The sequence below is a fragment of the Rhamphochromis sp. 'chilingali' genome (genome assembly GCF_963969265.1).
Source record: "Rhamphochromis sp. 'chilingali' genome assembly, chromosome: 13".
NCBI classification, from domain to species: domain Eukaryota; kingdom Metazoa; phylum Chordata; class Actinopteri; order Cichliformes; family Cichlidae; genus Rhamphochromis; species Rhamphochromis sp. 'chilingali'.
This window is the reverse complement of record NC_137940.1, coordinates 36,866,964-36,876,777: the sequence shown is the minus strand read 5'-3', so window position 1 is coordinate 36,876,777 and position 9,814 is coordinate 36,866,964.

Below are 9,814 nucleotides of genomic sequence, written 5' to 3'. Positions count from 1 at the left end.
TGGCCCATGCTACTAAGGCTAACGCATATTTACTTTATAAAATGAGGAAATTTTAACTGTTATTTCCACAAAAATACCTGGAAATTGCAGACTAATTCAAATTAATTACATTATAATTCATGCCTCTTTTCTGTAAACTATCTGGCAGTTATGCACTACTTACAATAATTACATACTACTAAAGATTATTTTTGAACTGCTACTACTTAAACACAACTTATAATTATTATTTTCCCCCTGTAATATACCTAGTTACACGCTGCTAAAAATGACTTATGCACTACTTAAAATTACTTACACTGCAGATTTTTTCTTCTTTCCAGTAGTTTAGTGTATCACTTGTATGTACATGTTTGTTTTATTACATGGTATAACCAGGTAAAATACATGGAAATTCTAGTTAATTCTAGGGAAAATCACTCTTAGTTGCAGGCTGTATCATAAAGTGCTAGGGGAACCTAAAATTGCCATGTCAGAGGCTTTCAGCTCTTGTGCCCACAGACCAAAACAACACTTTATATAGTTACTTGGAGGGAACCAGTATTGCCAAAGAATATTGGCAGGATTTTCTTTGCAGCCAGTGTCTTGAGTTCTCATTTGCAGACATTACAGACACACGTGACACTGCACAGGTTTGGAACACAAACCCCATCAGGTCATTGAAATGTGTTTTTCAAAGCCAGTTGTATATAGACTGTACAATATTCTTATGGATGAGTCCATCAACAGACCAACATATCATATTGTGAACTTTTTTTGTTGTGGACAGCTAGGATATTTTCCCAAATTACAATGGCAGTTTGGGGCTTTTAATTATTTTTTTGAATAGTCCCTTTTCTATACGCCCAATAATATTTGGTTAATGTCCGTAAAAAAGAGGCACTATTTAACCTTGGTTGGTGAATTTACCTGAAACCTTTTTAGCAGTTGAATATTCAGTTTTCTTTGCGCCTACTGAACCGTAGTTTGATTCGAATGTTAGTTTGACAGCACTCACCACTCTTGGAACGACATCACAGTCTACATATTTGAAGCAGAACAAATAAACTATTTGTGTGAAATACAAGCAAACTTTTAGTGCTTCTCGAATGACCATGTATGTACACAAAAATGCAAATGACAGTAACAGTATCAGTACATGGGCTACCTGTGTTCCTAAGCGTGTAAGAGGGGTGTCGCCAGCACAAATAGTAACATATTTTCAACAACTACATATATTTTAAAATCCAGTATCTCTCAAAGAGACAAACACACTTTCCTTTCTGACAGTTTTAGCTATAGACATCCCATGGGTATGGGGAGTAATCCACTATATACTTTGGGTCTTGGAGAGCGGCCCTATGAGCTGTTGTTTCAATGGCAGGTAACATGTTACTCTTAGGATGTACAGAGTAGGTCCTTGTAAGAAGGTCAGACAAACTGCTTTTCATTATTTTCATCCATTGTGGTCTTCTCAAGAGCTCATCCCTCAACAGGAAGGAGGTAGTTGAGAAACAATGTCATCAGGATGTTCAGATGCAGTTCAGAATGAAAGCCTTTGATAGTCTCAGACTGGCATCGTGGTCTAGTAATCCTTTCATCCGAATCAGTCCAACTGTTTACCATTAAGCCTCAAAAATCCAGCATCAGTTTTGAAACTTGGGTTCAGAAGGTCAAGTGAACAAGTTAACATAGTCTTTCATTAAAATATTTCATATTTTGTTAATCCTTTCATTTGAATTTTTGCATAGAGTTGTGCAAAAAAGACATGCTTCAGTTTAAAATGTGATGCTGATGCTATGATAAGGGATGTGATAACTTCTGTGTAAGCTGAAAAAGCCTGTGTGAAAAAGAAATTCTAACTGTGAAGGTGTGAGTTCACACTGGTGAGTTTCTGTTCAAAAACACTGAAGCCAGATTTCACAAGAACCACTCCAGCGTTTATGTGAAAAAGAGCTTTTTATTAAATTCCATAAAGATCTGTAATATGTATTGCATGATATTTTACAGGCATTCGGTGTTTAGTGTTGGTGTTAACATTTTTATTATATCACACATGTTTAATACTCCTAAAGCAAAACTAGGCGTGCAAGAACAGCCATAGCAAAACGGCCAAAGTCTCAAATGCTATTTCACATAGTGCAGTGCCTTCCTTCAGGGAGATGAGAACTGACAGTTATAAAGCTAAGAATAATAAATTTCCCCAACAGATGGCGGTAGAGGTTTGCCTTTTGGGAAGGTTTAAGCTCAGGTCTTGTAGATAGTAGATGTATACTCATCTGTATGTTACAGAAAATAAATTTATCAACCAGTAAAATAAATGTGGATGGTAAACTTAAGAATGGGCAGATATAAAGAATAAGCAGAAGAATCACCACCTTTAGATGTTTTGTCAGGTTTTAGCTACATTTGCTTCCCATGAAGCCACCTTTGGCTGCAAACAGACTATTTTACTAATTCTAGACCCATTTTGCAGCTTATGCTGTTTATTGCACCGTTAAGACATTGACTGCTTAATCATGCCTGTTTTCTGTATTAGCCCTGTGTACTGAATGGTATGAATGGACATGTGCTTGCAGGGAAAAAGCAAAATAAACCAAAAGGCTCTTTTAAAATGGTGCAGCAAACAGCAAGCAAACAGCAAGCAAACAGCAAGCTATGGAAACAGTTATTGAATTTGGGCTGAGAATATGAATATGGATGCAACAGAAAAGATAAGGGTTGTAGTTATGTTCTAAGTTATCTTCCATCCATCCATTCTCTTCGGTTTACCCTTATCAGAGTTGCAGGGGGCTGGAGCCTATCTCAGCTAGGGCGAGAGGTAGGGTACAACCTGGACAGGTCGCCAGTCTGTTGCGGGGCTAAAACATAGAGACAGGCAACCATTTGCACTCACTTGTTTCCACAGCAAAATATGAAGGATTTGACAATGTGTGAATTTTCAAATAATAAGTATTCCTTGTTTCAACAATAAGAAAATTCATAGTTTGATCCTATTCAAACTGACAGTTGACTCTTCAATATGATTCTTCTTTGCAATTTGTCCATTTGGGAAGTGACACTGCAGGAAAGAAATTCAAGAGAGTCAAAAATAACACAAATTGGCATTCATCTTATGTTCCCTTTTAAAAGCTCACAAAAACTAGAAGGAAATGTTAGAATTTTATTTTTATGAATGTACAAAATGAAGACAATGGAAACCAGAGAATACAGAGGTTGAAAGGGGAACCTGACCTTCTTGTATAGTCCTTCAGTCCAGGTCGATCAATACAGTAAGCAAAAAAAGTAAAGTAAGTAAAAAAAAAATCCAATTATGCTGCTCGACTAAGATTGGCTCTTTGAAGACATTTGATTCTCATGAGTAAATAAAAGGGACAATAAAAGGGAGGGAAATGTCCACCGCTTGGTCGTCATAAAGAAGCTGCCAGTAACTTTCCCCATTACAGAAACCTGTAGATTTGTCAGTGTGCCACTGGCAGGACAGATCTCCCTTATTTGAGAGATGTACTAAATAATTTGGTGCCCTTGTCGAGGGTAAGTCTGACTTTCCTTCATATTTCAAGTATTCTCCAAGTGTCTGTGCTGCATTGCCTCCCTGTTGTCTCCTGTTCTTGATGCGGCAAAACCTTCAGAAATTCCAGTGTTTCACCAGACTGACTCAGACACCAAACAGCTTCTCGCTGAAAGGGCGAGAAAGAAGAGCCTCTTCCTCCCTGGGGTTAATCTGTACACACATGCACACAACCAGTGTCATCTTGCTATTAATTACCGAGACGCAGGGTGTCTTTGAAACATCGAAATGCTGCTATAGGCACAAAAAGGGTGCTAGTAACACAATGATCATTATTCTTATGAAGCTTACCCACAGATTGAGAAAATCACACCGGAAACATTATAAGAGAGAGACAAGAGTGAAAGAAGTAGACGCAACTTCCAGACTTGCTTCTTTCAAAACAGATGCCATAAAACGTAATAATATTATCTTAATCTGATTGTCAAGTAACACTTATCTGCTTCAGAGTTAAAACCAAAGTTGGGGCAAAATGTAAAGTAAAAGAAGTCTGTGCATCTGTTTGTCAGTTAGTTATGAAGCCATCTGTTACTATTCATATCTGCACAATTCTTCAATCCTATCTGCAAGAAGAAGGGTTTTTACAAAAAAAAGACAAAAGAAGAACATATTAACTTTGCATTGGTGGTGATGTAAATCAAATTTCAAGCTCCGTCTATAATGTTAAATATAATGGTTATAGACGCCAAGCGACTTCCAGCACCTTTGAGCAGACTCCAAGCAGACTAGAGATGTGCATAATAGGATCCTAATAGGATTTTCTGTTGAACTTAGATAAAGGTAGTGGCTAATATTGTTTTAATGGATAGGTGTGTCCTAAGAGTCTGTCGAGAAAAAAAAAAGCAGACAGAAGGAAGGTGAATAAACTGCAAACTCAAAGTAGTGCAATATATTCCAGTGATACTTCTAGTTTAATCCTTTCACACTTGTCTAAAACAAAATGTTTGAAATGTTTGTTCCTCTAAGAATAGACAGGCTTCCTTCTGTTAGGTCTACTTCTAAACAATCATTCACTCAACTCATTAGATGGAAACTGGATCAAGAGGAAGCTAGGGCATCCCAGTTTATGTGAGACTGTAAAACTTTGTTATGCATCGTCTCTGAGTTGAATATTGAGACAATGGCACATTTGGTTGGCTCGAACATAAACATATCACACGTAAAATATGCGTCTCCATTAGAGATGTTCAAAATTGATGATTACAGGGCAGGAAAGTAGCTGAAATAACAGTGATCGTGACATGAAAGGTTACTCCACAAGCATCCAAAGATTATTCTTGTCCCATATGATCACCCTGAAGAAATGCTTCTCAAACTGTAAGGCGAGCTCCAGTGTTGGAGATCCTCTACAGGTGGGGTGTGGATTATCCCAGCGAAAATAGAGGATGAAAATAGGTTTTAATAATTTATTTAGCCTGTTGACTCTGAGTTAAGCTTTGAGGGTGGGTGCGCGCCATATTTGTGCACCTTATTGATTGGCTGCTACTGAAAAATAAAACCAATAGTTAGATGCCACAAAAACTACTTTCACACACAAATTAGCAGCGACATTCTAACACATACTCACACCTCCATTTTTCACACGTCTGCTCTTCATTTTCATTACGCTCACACTCGTTTCTCACACCTTCACTTAAATGTTGTGAACACAGCAAGCATCAAGACAACATGAGCTGCATGACAGGATTTACACTCTGTAGGTCAGGGAGGATCAGAGCAGATGAGGTGACAGAAGACACAGAAATCCACTGCATGGACTGCTGTAGACAACCTTATAGTGTCTTGCATTAATAACTAGGTTGTTCAAGCCTGGTGCAGATGTCAGGATGCTTTAAGGTCCATCGTGGAGTTAGAGCTGGAGTATCTTTACAGGCAGGAGAACTCTGTGTGTGGAGCTAGTAGATTGGTAGAGTGCACTGGACGTGTTGTTAAGGAGTCCAGGCAGTCGGCAGCTTGATGCACTGAGTCATCGCTGTAGCAACATATACATGGGCAAACAGTCATCAGCAAACACAAACAAAACCCACATGTCACTCATAATTAAAACAATACTTTACTACTTTAAAACAACACATTAGAGAGGTGACAAAAATCAATATCACTCTCTTGTCTGAATTTAAAATATGAAGCTTGAGAGCTAGACTTTCATCTTTCCTGGAAGGACGATTATATAAAAAAAAAACAACCTGTCATTTTGGTTATAAACCAGAAATCAACTCAAACATGTCACACTATTCAGAGAAATCAGGCTGACTAACAGCTTTAACTGGAAGCAGCAGGCAGCAGCAGACAGACGCTGAGCATGAATATATTTATCATTAAACTGTGCGAGAGTTGGATATGTGATAAAATCAGAAGGTGGTAACTGAAAACGACACAGAGAGGCAATACTGAAGGAAAGAAATATATAAATTAATACATTTGGAGTCATACTCGATGCAAAAAAACCCTAGAAAGTTGAGAAGCAGGATGCTGACCGTTGCTTTAGGTTGCATCAGCATTAAAAAAAAAGTAGATAAATAAAAAACATGTATGAAGCTTGTGGATTAACTTAACTAAACATAGTAAAGTAGTTTATTTCCCCAAATATCTTTTTTTAAGTGCAGAAAAAGAGGAAATAGTTTAAATGCCATTTAAACTATTTGACTTTGTTACTTTGCTAGCTGTTCCATGCAGAACATTATCCAGTGATTGAAATAACAGTTCATATTCTACGCCAAGCCTAAAAACTGGCTTATGAGGAACTGACAAAAACGCCAGTTTTCTCAGATAAATGAAGGCTGTAAAAATCTTAGAGTAAATGATGGCTTTTATCAGTGCTGGAGGCTTGTTTGTGTGCCAGGAGTCTAAAATGGCACAGCAGGACCCTGGCATGCAGCAAGCCCATATGTCAGCCCTGCAGGGAAATTTAATCTATGTCACTATGTCTAGGACATGTGCCTGTGTTACCTTGGTGTCCAAACATCGCAGGTAGGAACAGATGTATTCTATGCTGGACCCAAAATAGGTGGAGGTGCATGAAGGTTGAAATGATCCCTAAAGATAAACAAATTAGTCATGCAAACATGTTAATTAAACTGTCAAATGCAAAAGCATACCTAGTGGAAAACCGGTAGTCTTATGATTTCCATCAAACACGTGTTGAGACGATTTGGAAATATTCAGGAAATCCGTTTGCATTATTCTTCCTCCTCTTCTCTGAGTGAAAAACATGCAAAGATGCATCAAGTGGCTTTTTCTCTGACTCCCGGCACTGTTAAGAGCCTCTTGTGTATTGAGACTCCAGATTAGAGGCGGTTTTCAATGCTGTTGTCACTCATCAAAGCTGCGTGCTACAGAAACTCTCCAAAAGCTCAACCAAACCATCTGTTCTTGGCAGTCTGATGGGACCTGGAGAGAGATAATCCTCCACCACTGCTAGAAGTTAAAGCACCGAAAATGCCGACTGAAGAAACACGAAACTCACGAACACCCAGCTGAGATATTGATGTTAACGCTTATGATGATCTGACCTCAATGTGTTCACTAACTTGTACTCCTGAAACAAAACAGCTGAGAAGCTAAAGGTTATGTAAGAGAAACTCTTTTAATTCAAGTAACTCTTTTTGCATAACACAGCAGGGGCTGACCCTGTGCAGTCAATGTAGTTAAAGTGGAAAAGAAGAATACATTTAAGGAATAGATGCATTAATAGGGTAATATAGCCAAAAGTACACGTCAAGGAAAACAGCATCAAAGTCCATTTTAAATGAGCTCTGGCCATAGAAGATGGCTGGATGCTGTTCACATATGGCCTGTTCTCAAGGCTTTAACCTGCATTTGTGAACTGTGTTCACAGGCAGTGACTTCTGGAGGTGTTTCTGGGTCCATGGTGTGATTTCACTCCCAGAACCATACCAGAGGGCCCCTACAATCATGGGCATCCAATATTTGTTTTTAGCCTTGTCCTTTGGGCGCAGAGATGAAAAATCATAGCGATGATAAAACATTATAAAAAACAACATACACGCACATTGAAGTCTAGGCACAGGGAAATTATTAAAAGTGGACCAATACCAGTCACTCACCAGTCCTCAGCTGAGATTGTGGGATGACCAAAAAACCCTTGGCTGAGGACCTCATGTTACAACCGGTGTCAGAGGATCTGAGATATATTTTGATCTAAACCCAGAACGGGCTTTAAAAGTCCTCAGAAAAATCTAAATGAATTCTGAAATTAATGGCTGGCAAATGAGAAGAAGCTACAAGACGAAAAGTGTTGCATAATCAGCACAGTAGTAATATTACATGTTACTGTATATTTCTCAAAAACTAAGTTGGGGGAAGCATGTATAATGAAAACAGAAGACGTCCTGAAGTGGAGCCTCAGAGGATGCCACATTTAATGGGAACTGGGGGAAAATGAGCAATTTCAAACTTTGAGCGAAAAGCTTCTTTCTCTTAAATAAGAGTTAAAGCGCTTCATCGCTGGGCTCTTAAGATCAGTTTCATCCACTTGGTTTCTTATGAGCGTGTCATATTCAGTTGTGTTGAAAATCTGCATATGAACTGAGTTGAGAAGGATATCATTACACACCCTTACAAGAGCCGATTCTGTGCTCTCTGTAAAGGCATTCAAGAGTAGAGCAGAAAAAGCTTCCTTCAAACATTGCACTGGAAAGATGTCTAGGGGTCAATAAGAAGAGTTCATTAGTGAGATCACCTCTGATAGTTGTGAGGATGTTATAGGCTGGAACTGCTTATGGTAATGTTGAAGGATGAAGCTCTACAAACCCAGAACCAGGGAGAGAGATGCTAGCTCTTATATTTTCTATTTTGTCGGTGAAGAAGCTCAGGAAATGCTCTCATGATTCAGTAGAGATGTACAGAGCAGGACCACCACTGAATAAATCCACTTCAAGCAGATTTATAGCAAAGAAAACTATTTTAGGTCTGTTGGCATCCACATTAATTAATTATTTCATTATTCAATAATCTTCCTTGGCTTTCGTCACACCTCTTCACAGTCACCTCTCTTGACACCTGGACTTTGTCTTACTTCCATTTCCACTTAGCCCGTCTGTATGCTTGTCTTAGGGAGCAGGTGGAGTCATTTAACCAGGTGCTTTTCTTAAGTCTTTTTAATTTTAAGGGGGCGACATAGTCCCCAGTGCCATAGTAAGAGGCATTAAAGAGTGTCAGTACAGGAAGACAGCGCAGCTGAGGTGTGAGTGAGTGTGAATGTGTTTGAGAAAAGTCTTCCTGGGTTTATGCACTGAGCTAAGGAGTGAGGCTGGGATGGGGAGGAAGCAGGGCAGGGCAACAAGGATTTAAACATAATCATGAGATGATCGGAGACACGAGATAAACCAAGGTCTAGTTTTGCATTTGAATTTATAAGTATCTTTTGCCACAGAGAGTACCTTACATTATTTTGTGAATTGTGGTTGCTTTTGTGCCAACAAGGTTATTGGTGGTCTGGTCTGCAGGGCATTGCATTGTTGGGGGTTCGGATAGAGACTGTTGAGAAAAAAAAACAACTTAAGAATGCAGCAAGTTCATTATAAGATGGATTATAAGATATTATCTGCCATAAGTCTTATTTAGTCTTTTATACAGGGTCATTCTGGTTCTAGTATCCATGTTTGAAACACATGAACTTGAAGTAAAAACCACTCCTGAGCACAATCAAAGCATTATATCTAGCAACCTTCCAGTTTGTTTAATCACTACATGTATCTCAACAATCATATCTGCAGACATGTTAAGCTTCTTTTCAGTAATAATCTTATTCCTGAAAATGTGTGGGATTTGATGACACGATGAAGCATTAACATCACACAGTTACACATCTGCTCAACACTTCGCCGCTCTTAAAAGCTGATTTTAATTTAGCTCAGTTTTGCCCTGAAAAGGCCTTTGCAGCTCAACAACTCAAACAAAGCCCTTTCATCTTGTATATTGTTGCTTCTCATTTCCTTGAAGGCATCAGTTCAAAGATTATGAAACTGTGTTCATCTACAGTCACTGCGTGAAGGGTGTGAAAAGGCAAAGAGATTCAACCCTTTGTTTTCTGATGAAACATTTTCCCTCAGAGCTGAGCATCCTGTTTTCCTCCAGTGTTCACTTTACCAAACAAGACGTAAAGAAGAGTGAATCTGACATAGAAAAGTGCCAGGATCTTTAACTGTGGCTCATCTGTGCCTCAGCAAACAGCCAGAGTGGGCTTGAACAGAGGACAAGCACCATTGGCTACCTAACTACCTGTAAGCCAATCACACAGTC